General features: G+C 25.6%; 2 protein-coding genes across 3 annotated transcripts in view; one reads left to right on the forward strand and one right to left on the reverse strand.

Annotated features, from left to right (window-relative positions):
• The window catches only part of LOC127290902 (rho GTPase-activating protein 7), a 167543-nt gene extending 163474 nt beyond the window's left edge, over positions 1-4069 (reverse strand). The window contains exons 1-2 of one of the 2 annotated variants that reach the window (XM_051319724.1): positions 3914-4069; positions 3129-3795 (exon numbers count right to left, since the gene is read on the reverse strand). The gene's annotated coding sequence lies outside the window, so the exon portion shown is untranslated. Of the gene's footprint in view, positions 1-3128 lie in introns of both variants that reach the window. The other variant, XM_051319734.1, reaches the window with a different exon arrangement.
• Positions 1-17582, forward strand: part of LOC127290938 (prostaglandin E2 receptor EP3 subtype) — a 249774-nt gene that overhangs the window by 166599 nt on the left and 65593 nt on the right. Inside the window, exon 5 of the mRNA XM_051319783.1 lies at positions 8263-8318. The gene's annotated coding sequence lies outside the window, so the exon portion shown is untranslated. The remainder of the gene's footprint in view (positions 1-8262; positions 8319-17582) is intronic.

Raw genomic sequence — 17582 nt, forward strand, 5'->3', positions numbered from 1 at the left:
ACTTCCAATCGGAGATCATTTTCTTCTTTCCCAGAAAAGATCACCCTCCAGAATACATATTTTTTTTAATCTCATAAAAATGATTTCTAACTGAAAAGATAATATTTATCACATTCCCATATTTTTTTTGAAACAAAAAATTTTTTTTTTTAAATTATAAAAATAGGAAATATTTATTTTTTAAAATTATTAATTACAAAAATCAGTGTAAAATTACTATATTGTTTAAATAAAGTTATGCTGAAAAATTTCTTATTAAATATATAATATAGTCTTATCATAAGTGCGATAGTAAACCGCACACACTTGTCAATCAATAATAACAAGTCTTATCGGAAGACTATAGCCTATACCCTACTTAACATAACGTTAACTAAGTAATTACTTGCTCGATTATGTATTTCGATATTTTCTCTTAACCCAAGATTAGATTATTTTTTTTTTTCATATGAATAGAAAAAAATATTCTTTTCAATATAGAAAAATATTTTTCTTCAATAGGATATATATTTTCCGTCATGTAAACAGTGACTCATCATGATATGAAAATAATTTGTAGAGAAATAAATTATTTTGGTAAAGAAAAAAAAAACGTCTCTCTCAAGTTCATTTTGTAAACTAGAGCAAAATTTTTTAACACACTCATGGCATAATTTTCGTATAATAAATTTTATTACCTCATATGTATATATGTAGAAATGCGTGACTCAAGTTTTATCGTGAAAAATGATATAATGCACCACGCATGTTCAATTAAAACTCAAATATTACCGGGAACGATAAATTATTTTTTTTATATTTGAAAAAATTTTTGTAATCAACAGGAAGTTACTTTTTTTATCAAAAAAAAAAAACCATTAAATTTTTTATTTTGAAAAATATTTGATTGTACTGATTTTTTTTTAATTTTCTTATTTTTATTTAATTTAATGTAATTAATTATTAATTTTAAGGTAAATAAAAAAAAATTCATTTTTAAAATAAAATTCCATGCTAATATTTTCCTCACGATTATATAGAAAAGAAGTATTTTTAAATCGTTGAATAAAATAGGAATCGAATTGTAAATTCTGATTACGTTGAAAATTGACATTCATATCACGAACAATTCGACTTAGAGACAACTGTGATTATAAAGTATCCTGCGATCTATTATTGTTCGAACTTCTAATTTCGAAATCACAAACTAGCAATTTTATACAACCTATACTATTATCTTAAATTTTTAAGTTTTAATTATTTACAAAAACAAAAATTAAAATCCCTGGAATTTGAAACAAGAAAAATACCTTAGCGCGATAGGAAAAAAATCTTTCTCCAATTTGACTTCGAAAAAAAATTAACCTTGAAAATTTATTCAAACAATCGCAGTTCGTGACTTATTTCATAATTGGAAGATGTCCTCGAGAGGAAATGACAAATCGTCATTTTATAACCTTTGTATTTCTTTGTAAAAAGATGTTGACAAAGGTAACTGTTACACATGCTCGCAGATAAGAATGAATTATCTCAAAGAATGTTGAATACCTTCTATATATATATGCTATCATTCATGTCAAAAAAAAAAAAGGAAAAAAAAAATTAAATTAAATATAATGCGCAGAAATTATATTCCTTGAAACAAAGGGAACGGAGTAAATGCATCCTCCATTTAAAATTCTGAATTTTAGAAAGTCTTAACAAAACCAAAAAAGAAGAAAAATTGTTTTTAAAGACTCGATTCTTGAGTTTTTTTTTTTTGTATTCTCATGAATGTTTAAGTGAAACTCGATAAAAATTGAATTCAATTGCATTGGAAAAATAATGCAAGATAATGGGAGGTTACAAGATTGAAGTTCTTTTTTTTTATTTATATATATATATACATCAGCGAAATCTTGACTCTCTCATGGCCGCATGTGAAATCGATTGTATGATTGAGAAAAATATGCTATGAGTAATGTATGTTTGAAGGTTTCATGATTAAATTTTTTTCCTTGCATTACTTTAAATGCGAAAAACCTGGAAAAATTTAAAAAAAAAAACAGACTGAACTTTGTTTCAAGTATAATAATAATAATTGCTATTGGCACTTAAATTCCAAGAGATATAAATATAATCGAGCATAATGAATTCCAAGATGATGAGATGACCACTTCTGATGTCACTTCTTCTTCATATTAGTATTTTTTGCCTTTTTTTTATGCATTCTAAAATATAAACATATATAAATGTTTCCTTAGGGAAATATTTTTATTAGAAAAAAAAGTTACTTTAAAAGATTTCTTTTTTATCTTCTTTTTTTAATCTCTTCTTTTTTCTTTGCTTCTTTTGTATCTTTTTTTAAATCTTTGTAATTTTTCCAATGGTATTGGTATTTTTTAAAATGGAATATTTTGAGAAATGGAGAATTATAATAATTTTATAAAAGAAATTTTCCTACTACGTAGTCACAGACTCATGTTTCGTTCTAGAAAATCTGTATCATCTCAAGTTTAAGTATTTTCTTTCAGTTGTCAACCATTCACATAAGACGTATAGCAGTGTTCTGCAAAATATTGTCATCGTGGCAAAATTTTTTTTTCATGAGGCAACAATTTATATATCAAAAATTGACATTTTTTTTTTAATAAAACAAAAATCATAATTAGAAATAAATTTTCTATCGACCACAAAACAATTTGCTTTTTCCCAAAAAATTTTCACGTCTGCCAAAAAATTTTGTTCTCTTCACAAGTCCGATTTGTGTATTTCCCAAAATCAGCTGTTTTGTGGAGGCTGCAATTGCAGTTTGTAGATAGCACAAGAAATTTTTGTGTACAAAATTTTTAATTTGAGGAATAGTCTGTAAAAAAAGGAGATTTTTTTTGAAACCTAAAAGTCTGTAAAATAAAATATTTGAAGGCCAAATGATAGTCGATATTTATTTTTTTTTTTTTTTAACAGGCAACGTCGTAACCTGATGAAAATAAAACTTTGCCAACGTTAATATTTCAAACCGCAGTTGATTACAAAACTGACGGACGTCAGTTTTATCGACTGCCTGTATATCAACATATTCTCACACGCATACACATTGACAAACGTTACGAATATAAATAAATATTCCAAGTTTATAATCGGATTAAAAAAAAGTTATAAGGATTTACCTCTGAGCGAGATAAGATCGCATTCCTTGCGCGGCAAGTTTCATCAGTGATGTATCCACGTGCTCTCTCTCAACGGAAAGTATATCCCACTTGCGTAAACAGTATATCGATGCCGGCACATATGAAAATATCCTCTCGTTGTCATCAACAGTGACTGTCAACTTTTTTTTAAAACTTTTTATTTAAAAAAAAAAACAGAAACTTTATCACTGTTATCATAAATTTTGTTTTTTTTTTTTTAAATTTCAATTTTCAAACATTTTACAGAAAACCGCGCGCACCAAAATTATGCGCGGGTAAAATTTAAATCGATTCCCTCACGAATATTTTGCCTCGCGAATAATCCAATCGATGAGCTTGATAAACACTATCCTGAAGTGCATTAAACTTCACCACACAACCGGTCACCTTTCCATCGAAAAACCTCATCGCGAGTTCATTCACTCACACTTTGTTTGGTTCAAAAAAAAAAAAAGAAAAAAAAAGAAACAAGTATTTGACATTTCAATACATGTATTTGCATTTCTCATGTCTTTTCACATTTCTTACTATTTCAAAATAATTCATTTCGTTTAAATAAATTCCTCTAGTTAAATTTATCATAATCAAGTTCTTTCAAAATTTTTCAGTAAAGTTTCTAGAAATAAATTTCCAAATTCGATAGTTCCTATGAAAGAAAGCAAATTTCCAATATTTTTTTTATGGTAAAATATTTTGAATTAATATTTTGAAAAAAAATACTGTCTTAAAAAATTATGTCAATTGGAAAACATATATAAATATACAATGAGAAAAAGAAAATTTCGCGCCACGTGAAATGACATTTGAACAAGAGTCCGACCTCCGCGACGGTCGAAGTAACACTGAAAACGACCGCTGAGCTGAGCAATGCTCTAAGCAACCATGAAGAGGCAGGAGTCACATATTGCCGAACGGCTCGGCAACTCTCCTGGAAGCCAACAACGATGCTACCAAACCACCAGCTAACCGTTCGACAACGACTGATTCCATACTCGGGAACTCATCAATGCATTCAATTTTGCATCCTCTTCTCTTTAATACCAGTATACATATATACATATATCTCTACTAGAAACAGGTATCTTTAACCAAGTCTAGCATCTATTCCTCTTCATCCAGCTGTTTCTTCTCTTATATGTATATATATATAGATACAAACATCAACAAAGCCGGTATATATAGTTTGTATTATATAGAATAAAACATCTTGCATAGGTGAATAGACTTGAACACGTCGTGACACCGTGGCACATACGAGGCCTACTGCCCGAATGGATTCCTGTCTTATCACAATGTAATCTGTTTATAAGCGAACGCAAAATCAATTTTTATATATTGTTTTTCATTATTTTCAACGAGTTCAGCTCAAAAAATCAATATCAAATTGTTGTTTTAATTTCTGAGTGAGGAAATAGTATAATTTTTCCCTCTGGATATTTATCTGCATGAATTTTATCTCTAAATTTCCGTAAATTACCTAAAGATTTCTATTTTCCCAAAATTTCCTATAGATTTCTGTAAATTTCCATAAATTACCTATACAGTCTGTAAACTTCCATAAATTACATAAGGCTTTTTTTTGTAAACTTTCATAAATTTCCTATAGATTTCTGTAAATTTCCATAAATTACTTATAGATTTCTGTAAGTTTCAATAAATTACCTATCGATTGCTTTAAATTCCATAAAGTACCTTTAGGTTTTCATAAATTACTTATAGATTTTTGTAAGTTTCAATAAATTACCTATCGATTGCTTTAAATTCCATAAAGTACCTTTAGGTTTCCATAAATTACCTATTGATTTCTGTAAATTTAAATTCTCTAAGAATTTCTGTAAATTTCCTATAACTTTCTGTAAACTTCCATATATTACCTATATTACATATACTTCTGTAAGTTTAGATAAAGTACCCATAGATTTCTGTACATTTCCATAAATTACTTATAGATTTATGTAAGTTTCCATAAATTTCCTATTGATTTCTATAAACTTCGCAAGTATCTATAGGTTTCCAAAAACTACATATAGATCTATGTAAATTTCCATAAATTACCTATCGACATCTATAAACTTTCATAAGTTGCCTATAGATTTTTTTAAATTTCCTATATAGGTTTCTGTAAACTTCCATAAATTACCTATATTACATACCTCTGTAAAATTAGGTAAAGTATCTATAGATTTATGTAAGTTTCCATAAATTACCCATTGATTTCTTTAAACGTCCATAAAGTATCTTCAGGTTACAATAAATTACCTATCAATCTTTTGTAAAATTCAATAAATTATCTATAGATTTCTGTAAATTTTTATAAATTGCGCCTATAGGTTTATGCAAACTTCCATAAATTACCTCTATTACTTACTTCTGTAAATTTACATAAAGTGCCTAAAAATTTCTGTAAATTTCCATAAATTACTTAGAATTCTGTAAGTTTCCATAAATTACTTGTCGATTTCTTTAAATTTCCATAAAATATCTTTAGATTTTCATAAATTACCTATCGATTTCTATAAACTTTCATAAATTACCTATAAATTTCTGTAAGTTTCCTATAAGTTTCTGTAAATTTCCACAAATTACCTATAAATTTCTGTAAGTTTCCTATAAGTTTCTGTAAATTTCCACAAATTACCTATATTACATACTTTTGTAAATTTAGATAAAGTACCCATAGATTTCTGTACGTTTCCATAAATTACTTATAGATTTATGTAAGTTTCTATAAATTTCCTATTGATTTCTATAAACTTCGATAAAGTATCTTTATGTTTTCAAAAACTATCTATAGATCTATGTAAATTTCCATAAATTACATATCGATTTCTATACACTTTCATAAGTTGCCTATAGATTTTTGTAAATTTCCTATAGGTTTCTGTAAACTTCCATAAATTACCTATATTACATACCTCTGTAAATTTAGCTAAAGTATCTATAGATTTCTGTAAGTTTCCATAAATTACCCATCGATTTTTTTAAACGTCCATAAAGTATCTTCAGGTTACAATAAATTACCTATCAATCTTTTGTAAAATTCAATAAATTGTCTATATAGATTTCTGTAAATTTTTATAAATTGCGCCTATAGGTTTATGGAAACTTCCATAAATTACCTCTATTACCTACTTCTGTAAATTTACATAAAGTGCCTATAAATTTCTGTAAGTTTCCATAAATTAACTATAGATTTATGTAAGTTTCCATAAATTACCTGTAGATTTATCTAAATTCCCATAAATTACCCAATAGGTTTGTATAAATTTACATAAACTACCTATGTATAGATTTTGTAAACTTTCATAAAGTTACTTAAGGTTTCTATAAATTTTCATAAATTACCTATAGATCTTTGTAAATTACCATAAATTTCCAGAAATTACCTGTAAATTACCATAAATTACCAATATAAATTTTTATAAAATAAATCCTTACTTTATATAAGTTTCCAAAAAAAATTTTTTTTATAAATAACCAAATATTTCTAAAAGTTACATATTATTTTGTAAATTGCCAAAAATATTAACTTTCAAATTTGATACATAAAATAACTTAATTAAAAACTTGAATGTTTTTTAATTAACTTCAATAAATTGATAATTTACTCGCGAAGGTACTTAAATCAAAAAAGACAAAAGAGATTTATCGTCTTGTTGCGCGCGGGTAGTTACGCATATTTCTGGCCTTGTTTTATTATAAACATTCCAGAACTCACGTCTCATTTTTTCAAGGAAAAACACAGTACTATACTAGCAAAGAATCACCATAAGATTCAAGAAATCCATAATATTCTACTGATATACACACAAAACAATTTACAAGATTTTACAGAAAAAATTACTCATATTAAAAACCTCTATTAAAAACGGTATCTAAATTCCGTGTTTAACTTGCAAAGGAAAATGAAAAGAATATTATTTTTAAACCTATTTTAATGCAATTGGTAAATAAATAAAATTTTAATAAAACAATTTTTTATTGTAATTTATTTATATTAAAATTTACTTTTTTCAGAACAGACAAATAAATTATATTTTTAAATTTTTTTTTCAAAAAAATAAATAAATTACGCAACAAATTGAAGTGCAATGTAAATAAAAAAAAAAATAATTTTTCAAAGCAGTTATTGATCGATGCAGTTATACAATAATCTAACTTTTTTTTAATAAACCACTTTTCTATATAGTTTACACTCTGAATGAAAAGAAACAATTTTTCTAATACAAAATTATTTTATCTTTTTCTTTTCAAGTTTTATGAAATCTGACATTTCATTAGATTGTTGATTAAGATACGGTTACATTTAAAAAAAAAGGAAATGAAAGAAGTTTTGATTGTATATCAGAAATAATCAGATAAAACATATATATGTAAACTTTCTTTATATATATAATATATATGAGTTGTGAAATCTTCGCGCTTGTCAGAAATAAGTACGATTAACCCTTTCGTGTGTCTCTATCAATTTTTCCCGCGTGAGAAATATTGTCGAGAGAAAAAAAAAAGAGAGAGAGAGAGAGAGAGATCACTCCAATTATTTTGCACATATTCTCGTTAACGATAACAGCAGGCAATGTGCGGCTAATCGGTATAAGTCTATATGTATATATAGCTGCTTTGCAAAGTGGTAGACATTCGACAGACAGGAAAAATTTATGCCCCACGAAGTATATATATGCAGTCAGAGGTCAACATTTCGAAATTAAAACCTTTTTCATCGACTCAACAACTCAACGTTTCAGTTTGTTGCATTCTATTAAACTTCCTTGTTTCTATAATTTTTTTTTTTTTATTATTCCTTTATATCTATAATCTGTTATTAATCAGATTTATAAATAGGTAGCTGATTTGATAAATCATATAACAAGCATTTTGCGTTCAAATTCAAATAATAATCAGTTATTTTTTTCAATAATTTAGAGTCAAAAGTACGATTTTAAATTTACAAAATTACAAAAAAAAATTTTATTTATAAAGTACGATTTTAAATTTACAAAATTACAAAAAAAAATTTTATTTATAAAGTACGATTTTAAATTTACAAAATTACAAAAAAAATTTTTATTTATAATTTTGATATTTAATCAAAAATTTTTGTTTTTGATTTCAGTGTGCGTGAGGAAAACTAAGGAGAGCAATCATTTTAGTGGATCAACGAGATTTATGGTAAGTGAACTAAAAATTGAAAATTAAAAACAGAAATTATTTTTTAAAAATACAATTCCTTTTTTCTAGTATTTTACAATAAGAAAAAAATTCCTTTGAAACAACCAAATTTGTCAGAATTTTTATATTTCACATAATTTCTTTTTGCCAAAATTTTTAATGAAAAGAATTCTAATTTAGCCGAATTTTAATTTATCCTAATTATCATAAAACAGAATTTGAAGTGATGCAAATTTTTAAATGTCGGTTTTCTTTTTTTATACAATTTCGAATAAATTAAAATTCGTCGTTTTAAGAATTCTACCAAATAGAAATAACACATAAAAATTTAGGACAAATTAAAATTTGATGATTTGAAAATTCTATATATGTATTTAAAAAATTCGAAGCACTTAAAATTCTTATTAAATTGCGAAATTCGTTAAATTGAAATTCTTTCAAATAAAAAGTTGTGTAATGAGAAATTTGGTAAAATAAAAATTACCAATTTAAATAATCAAAAAACTTGTGTTTATACAAAAAAAAAAAAAAAATTTTTATATTTGGTTCAAACAAAACTTTTCTCTGATTTTGAATCACCCCAATCAAGGTTTCACAGAAAATTAAAATAAGCGTTGTTTAATCCAATTTTGCTTATTTTAATCCATTTTGGTATTAAAATAAGCAAAATTGGATTAAAATAATAAGCGTTGCATCTTATTTTAATGCCTTTTAATTTTCTGTGTTATTAATCTTCAATAAAAAAATTTTCAAAAAATAGAACACAAAATCAATGAAAAATGTATATTGAACATAAAAAAAAAATCTTATCAAATCACATTTTAATCTTCTTTTGACATATATATAGAAAATTATAGTACCTTATACTGACGAGCGTTTAATGTATATCATTAAATCGAAATTAAAAATGGATTAGGGAAAAGTAAATTTTATCTCGGGGTTAATGAATATAGAAAAAAAATATTTTCTAAATAGTATCAACACTGATTTTGTTAAATTTTTTTAAGAATTTTTTTTTTTTCCGAAACAAAAAAAATAATATCTTGGTGCGCTAAACACCAAGTTTAATTAATCACATGCTAATTTTGAGAAGCAAGAAACTGAAATAACATACAGTGGAACCTGAAATAGAACTTCAAAGTATATATGTGTGTGTGTGTGTGGCTTTAATTACAAATAAATGGAACCAGTTATAATCTTGTATAAATGTTGGAAAAAGAGTGCGAAGGCTTATATAGCGGATCCTATGTCAAGATCTGTTTTGCTATTTGCGCTTGAGAGAAAGAAAGAGAGAGAGAGAGAGAGTTGAACAACCTTTATGGAAGGAATATCAAAGCTATAACACCATCCCTGATCTAGATGAAGTAATAATGGAGCAATTTTGCAGGCATGCGGTCTTCGTTGCGCAACTGCTATTGCCCTCTTTCTTTTACCCTTTCTCTCTCTCTCTCTCTCTCTCACCATGGAAAAAAACGAATATTTTATATTTATTAAATAGCTTATCTTTTTCCACGTGTGAAATACATCGTTGAATTTTCTCTCTCTCTCTCTCTCTCTTTCTTTTTTTTGTCATATATGAATCGCCTTTCAGATCTTATCAATATTATCGGCGCTCGTAGATATTATTTAAAAACCACTTGTTGAATAATTTACTGCCACAAAAAAAAAAAAAAATAGGTCTTTGGAGACAACATTTTTTCATTATATTTTTTTTGCTTCAATGACAATTATTAGGTATGGGAAAAAATTTTTCCAAATTATTTTTTTTTTTTTTGATTTGAAAAATGAGAATAATATAATAATTGAGAGAATGAATGTTATTCGTATTTAGTTCGTCTCTCTCGTGATGTTTAATTTTAATTTGACGAGAGGGTGATATCAGAAGCCCGCATGCCTTTTAATTAATGTCAATTACGTCGTAATTAAAAGCAGTCGAGAGGAAAGAGAGAGAAAGACTGACGATGTTTTTCTAAAACAATATAACAATTTTTTTTTCTATTATTTTTTTTTTCTTTACGGAAATTTAATTTTGTTTTGAAAAGTTTTTTTTCTCTGCACGCAAGCGAATTTTTTGCTGCCACAGTAAATTTTGCTCTTTAATATAGGATTTTTTTACATAGAGAGAGAGAGAAATTTATTTGATTCAAATAAATATTTATTTGGTAATTGCCATGTAACCGATTATTTGAATCAAATTTCCAAAAGTTCTTTTAGAAAAAATTTAAAATTTCTTTTACAGTCTTTTAAGTAACCTTTTTTTAAAAGAAGAAGAAAAACTAATTTTCAAAAAAGAAATCACAAAATCTAAAATTTTTTTCTTTTTTACTATATTTCAAAATATTTCATATTCAGAATACTCACAGAAGCTGTGGGACGGATTAACATATCTCTTATAAAAGTTTAATCTCGAGATTCCAAATTTTCAAAGAAGAGATAAGATACCCCATGTCGTGAGGGGAAAAAGAAATCATTTTTCGAGATTTAAAAAAAAACTGACCTACGATTAATATCTATTGTCTGCTTCTTCAAAAAAAAAAAAAAAAAAAAAAAAAAAAAAAAATAGTTTAGAAAAAAAACGAACAAAATTTATGATATTTCAATGGTCATATATTTTTTTGAAAAAGAAACTAGATTGTTTAAAATTTATTGGTCCTGGGAGTTGTTGCTCTGTTTGCGTAACAACTTTAATTATGTTTTCAATTACGAAATAATTCCATAGTCGGTCTGGCCAAAGTCGTTTCATTTAATTCAAGTGGAAATCGACCGCGAGCAAACGAATATTTATGACTTAGATATAGGCAACATTAATAATCTCATTTTGAAGGGGAGATGTAAAATTAAGCGTTTCTGCCATTGGCGATGACTAATTTACGCATATACTGCTTATTAGTTTGCAAGTTTTTCTTTCTCTCTCTTTTTCTCTTTTTCTCTCACATACAATTGCCCCTATATGCCTCTCCATTGTTTACTGAATCTTGAAAGGATTTTAAGAGCGAACAAGTGATAATGAGAGTGAATTCGAGACGCGTTAAACAATGATTTACGATACCCTTATCCATCTGCAATAGTGTTCTCTTGTTTCCCCGCGAGACATCACGCGTTGAACAAAAGACTATTTATAAAATTTCTACACATCATTATATACAGATGCGACCTACAAATTGTTTTCACTTGTTTTGTTTTTTTAATTTTTTATTGTCGCAAATAATTTTTCTCTTTGATTTTCTGTTACATTATGAAAGAAATTTGTTTAAAACAACCAAATTTTAGTTGAATCAACTCTCTAAATCTGAATTAGTAAAAATTTTGACTAATTTGAATTAGTGACTCACTTTTTGCTTCTGAATTAGTAAAATTTTACTAATTATTAGTAACTTTTACTAACAATTAGTAAAATTTTACTAATTCAGAAGCAAAAAGTTTTTTTCGATTGAAGAAAGAATTTGGAACATAATAAAATTTGTTTGTTTCAATAAAAAATTTTGGTTGTACAACAAAACAATTTTACTAATTCAGAAGCAAAAAGTGAGTCACTAATTCAAATTAGTAAACATTTTTACTAATTTAGATTTAGAGAGAACCAAATGTTTTGTTGTACAACCAAAATTTTTTATTGAAACAAACAAATTTTATTATGTTCCAAATTCTATCTTCAATCAAAAAATTTTAATAAACGTTTATTTATATTAAATAAATATTTATTGGAATTAAATTTTTGTTTGAATCAAAAAAATTGTTGTTTGACATAACCTGAAAATTGTGTTAATAAAAGTAAATGGTATATTTGGTTTAAAAAAAATTTTACGTTACAGATTCAGTAACAAATTTTTGAAACATATATCACTCAGAGAAAAATTTTGTTTGAACCGAATTATTTTTTTTTTTTTTGTATTAACACAATTTTTCAGTTATTTTAATCAAAATTCGTTTGATACAAATAAATATTTATTTGATCTAAATAAATGTTTGGTTTATTTATTTATGGAAATACATTAAAAATGTTTAGTTTAATAAATTTTTACACTGAAGAAAGAATTTGATTAAACGAAATAAAATTTGGATATATGCAAACAAAAATTAAGTTAATGTAGCAATAAATTTAGTTAAGCTAACCAAAAGTTTGGTTAATATAGCAATAAATTTGATTGTTTCTACCAAATTATTTTCTTTCACGAATAAATTTCGTACCAAAAATTGAATTAAAAATAAAAAAGTTAATCAGAGTCAATCGAATTTTTTTTATCGTCAAAAAAAATTTACAAATTCTTGAACTTTACCAGCAGCAAAGTTTCAGAAATATTTGAGACAGGTTTTATATATATATATAGATAAGATAATTAAAAATGTAAAGTAAGACATTTGGTATCTGGTGAAAGTCATCAGAAGTTCCTTAAGGTAAAGACTATATAATACCTTCACAAGAGTCGAATTGATTCTGACCTCTTAATGAACCTGTTAATTAATTCTCGTTAACAGAGTTCGTTGATAAAAGAAAAAAAAAAAAAAATTTTTATTTATACATGTTCATCGACTTTTATTCAGAAGCTGTATACACATTACAAATTGTCAATGAGAATTTTATCAATAAATAAACAAAGGATTTTTGTATTACAACACATTGTATATATAGAAATGATAATCATTGATAAAAATCTCTTCATGCTTCTTCTGTATATATATATATATCTGTATGGTATTTAAGCCAACAAACGGATCTCACTTTGACAGGCGTGCAATAAATTTCATTTAATTGAATGCATCATTAAATGATTATTACATTAAATGAATAAACATATTTTTCTATATTTAAATTTTTTTTTTATCATACGAATTTAAGGAATTAAAAAAAAAATTCTTTTTTCCTACAGTAAAAATTTGCCTTAAATTAATTAAATTATTTCCATCAGAAAATTTATTTAAAAAAATTATATTTTCAAATAAAAAAAAAATGTTGTTCGTAAAACTATTTTGCTAAAAGGAGGAAAATAATTTTCACTAAGAATATTAATGGCGTGTATTTAGTAATGGAAGGTGGCTTTTACACTGTGTGAGAAATTTCCAGGAAAAATTATTATTTTGTGTGCTTGTACAATTTAAAAGCAGATGTAAAATGTTATTATTGTTTCACTATTTATAGGAGGAAATATATGGCCAAACGGAAATATTGAAATTCAAATGCAAGACGTATTTTCGAAAATAGGAGCATTTCCTGTAATATAAGCGACTATAAAAATTATAGAAATATTAATTTAGTTGAAAGGCAAAAATTTTATAAATTTTGCAAATAGTGATAATAATTATTATTTTCAATAATAATAATTTAAATATAATAATAATAATAATAATAAATAATAATTTATATTATAGTGTGGGTATAAATTTAGGGTGAAGCCAAACCTCGCAGAGAGTTTTGTGGGTTGGAACCAGTTGTGGCCATAAAGAAAAGTCCCTTTTTTTCTTTTTTTTAATGGACAGAAATATTTCGAATGGTGACATCGTTGGAAATGTTGTTTCGAGCAAAGGTTGAGCCATGTTTGACCCTTTAGGCTGTAAGAATTCGCTTTTACGATTTCTCTCTTTACACATTTTTTACCCTACTATAAAAAATGTGTACAGTAATAATATCTTTCGAGTAAAAAATATTTTTTTGTTATACCATTTTTTTCAAAGGATATTAGATTCTCGTCCAACTGTGTTGCAATTTTTATCTTTCATTTTCTCATCATTAATATTATAATTTTAGTTAGAAAAATGTTTCATGATTTTTAAAAATTATTTGTTTCAAATGAAAATTATTTAATTTAAATTTATTTATTTGAATTTATTTATTTGAACACAAATAAATATTTATTTGATAATAACTAACCAATTATTTGAATGAAATAAATATTTATTTGATTCAAATAATAATTGGTTTACTTATCAAATAAATTGTATTTTCTATGTGTAAAATTTTTACCATTCAAATTGAATAAAGTTGTATAACAAGAAAAAAGAAAATAAAAATTCCCATTATCATTTAGAGAGAAGAATATCACTTTTCGAAAGATTCGGTTTTGTGTGACTTCACCTTCGACAGTCGTTCATTAACAATAACAGTAGGCGCAGTGACTTTTAAAGCGCAATATCTATAAAATCCATCGACGACGTTTTCATTGCAAGCCAGAGACGAGAGAGCCTCTTTTCCCATCCCTCGGAACGACATAAAGAACCCTTTTAACTTCAACAACCAAGACACACTACCTAGAGAAAGAGAGAGAGAGAGAAAGAGAGTTCGTTTTTAAACATCCATGACACGTCAGACTCCCTGTATTTTTAGGGACCCGGTGAAAGAAAGATAGTGATTCGACCCATCCACTTGTAACATAAATTATATCTTTAAAAAGAATCAACAAGAGGTGTGTGCGGGTACTCCACGTGCGAAACTATATATATACAGACAGATCCTTATAGGCCTTTGTGTGGATCCGCAATTTGTGGTCAAAACAATTTTTTTCTGTTGTTTTTTTTTTTTTTTTTACATGGGAAACACCCATGATTTTCAATTCATTTTTTTCGTTGGAACTGTTTTTTTTTTTAATTAATTTAAATCAGGGAAAAAATTAGCTTTTAATATAAATATTTAGTTAAAATAATAAAAAAATAATCATTTTTTTAATAATAAAATTTTTGTACACCCAGAGAAATTATGTTATTTTTTTCTCAGAGCCAAATAAATATTTACACAGAAAATTAAAAGGCATTAAAATAAGCTGCAACTATTATATTAATCCAATTTTGCTTATTTTAATACCAAAATGAATTAAAATAAGCAAAATTGGATTAAAATAATACACTCAGAAAAAAATTCGTTTGAAGCAACCAAATTTTGGTTAAATCAATAAAATAAATGCATTTTACAAAAAAAAACTGTCTGTTTGATCAACCACACATTTTTGTTGATCTAACAAAAAAAATTTGGTTCGGCTAACCAAACATTTTTGTTATGCCAACAAAAAACACTCAACCAAATTCATTGGTTGACTCAAACAAATAGTTTGGTTGCTTAAATACCAACAAAAATTTTTTTTTGTTGGCCCAACCAAATTTTGGTTGCTCTGACTAAACATTTTTCTCAGTGTAAGTCGTTGGAAATTTTTACTCCAGTTCATATTTCAATTATTAGTTAATCAACTAATAATTATTTATTTATTTATTAAATTATTATATTTTCCATATTATACTGAAAAATTTTTGTTTGAATTTTGACAACAAAAAGGACAAAAAAATTGACAAAAAAAATTTTTATTTTTTATAAAATACACTCAGAAAAAAATTCGTTTGAAGCAAACCAAATTTTGGTTAAATCAACAAAATAAATGCATTGATATGCACAGTTAACCAAACATTTGGTTGCATAAACCAAACGTTTATTTAGCTCAATCAAATTATTTCTTTGTTCAAAAAAATTTATTAAAATAAACCAAACAGTTATTTAAAATCAAATAAATATTTATTTGAATTAAACAAATTTTGTTTAAACTAACCAAAAAATTGGGTAAATATAAAAAAATGGTACATTTGGTTCAAACATATCTTTTTTCTGAGTGTAAGCTTATTTTAATGCCTTTTAATTTTCTGTGTTGTTTTAAATCAATTGTATTTGGTTTACATAAATTTTATTTAGTTTAAATAATTTTTATTTGGTTTAAATAAATTTAATCTTTAACTAAGAGCCCGTTTTCACCGTCTATGGATAAATTTAATCTTCGGAGAGGTTAAAGGCATTAGATTCTGCGCAGAAGCTGTATAGAAACATTTTGCGCAGACGCAGAATCTACTGCCTTTAACCTTTCGAAAGATAAAATTTATCCAAACAATGAAAAAAGGCTCTAAATATTATATTTGCGATAAATTACATTTTTTTTTATTTGAAACAAATAAATGTAAAACAAATAATAAAATATTTTATTGCAGACTATGAGACAAATTTATATTTTACATACACAAAAAATTAAAAGGCATTAAAATAAGCTGCAACTTTTATTATTTTAATCCAATTTTGCGCTTATTTTACTCCATTTTGGTATTAAAATAAGCAAAATTGGATTAAAATAATAGTTGCAGCTTATTTTAATGCCTTTTAATTTTCTGTGTATTCAAATAAATTTTACTTGTCTCAAATAAATGGAAATAAAATATTTTTCTTAATGTAATGAAACATTTTTTTTTCTTTCTATATTCAAAACAAAAATATTTCGAATTATTTAAATTTATTTAGTCAAATACCATTTTTTTTCGAATAAAAAAAAAATACAAATTTTTAAAAATGTTATTCATTCTTAGAAACGAAAAAAGAATTTTATGCAGCGCAAATAATCAATAAAAAGAAATCGTGACAGGGATATTTTATTTTTTTTTTTACTTTTTTTATGACATACAAATGGCGTACATTATATTATTATTATTATTATTATCATCAAAGTGGAGAATTGCAATAAACGTTTATAATATACGTACAATCGCGTTACTTTTGCCAATGGAAAGGAGAGACGAGAATTTCTAGGCGTGAACTCAATGGTAGACAAACTATTCCTGACACGTGGTTTTATCTGTTGAGTACAAGAATGGTCGTAATGGCGTGTGATGCGATGTTGGAAATTCATCACTTTACCCAAGTGATTAGCGATTCAAATGCATCTAGGGTTTTGGAAATCTATTTTTTTTTTCTCAAACCATAATTGCTCGATATTGTTTGTTCGTTAGTCTCACATTATTCATTTTTTTTTTTTTTTTTTTTCTAAAAACTTTCTACAATCTAAATTGTAAATAGAAATTTTCTAAAATAACCTTGACAGTTTTCAAAGAAAATGTGAAAAATAGAAGAAGTTTAAAGAATTTAAAAAAAAAATAGATAAGTAAAGATCAAAGTGTCGGGTATTTATACAGTAGTTACAGCTTCTATTACTACAAATATTTATTTCCTCTTTTTTTCCCCCCCTTTGGAAAAAAAAAAATTAAAGAGAAAGTAAACTTTTTCCAATTTTTAAAACGACCACCCGCAAAAGAAAGAAAAGCCGCTTTTTTTTTCCTGTGATAATGAAACTCAAGATGTATATTTTATTAACACCTGAAAATTATATTATCACCTAGCCTTTTCTTTTTATTTATTTATTTATATATTATGACTCAATTTCTGTTGAGAAATATAAATTGAAATATTGGGAAATTTCTAAGAATTTTTTTTAATTTGGACAAAGGTATATAAAAAACAAAACAAAAAAA

The sequence above is a fragment of the Leptopilina boulardi genome, unplaced genomic scaffold (genome assembly GCF_019393585.1).
Source record: "Leptopilina boulardi isolate dan_hultmark-lab unplaced genomic scaffold, ZJU_Lbou_2.1 LbouV2_123, whole genome shotgun sequence".
NCBI lineage: Eukaryota > Metazoa > Arthropoda > Insecta > Hymenoptera > Figitidae > Leptopilina > Leptopilina boulardi.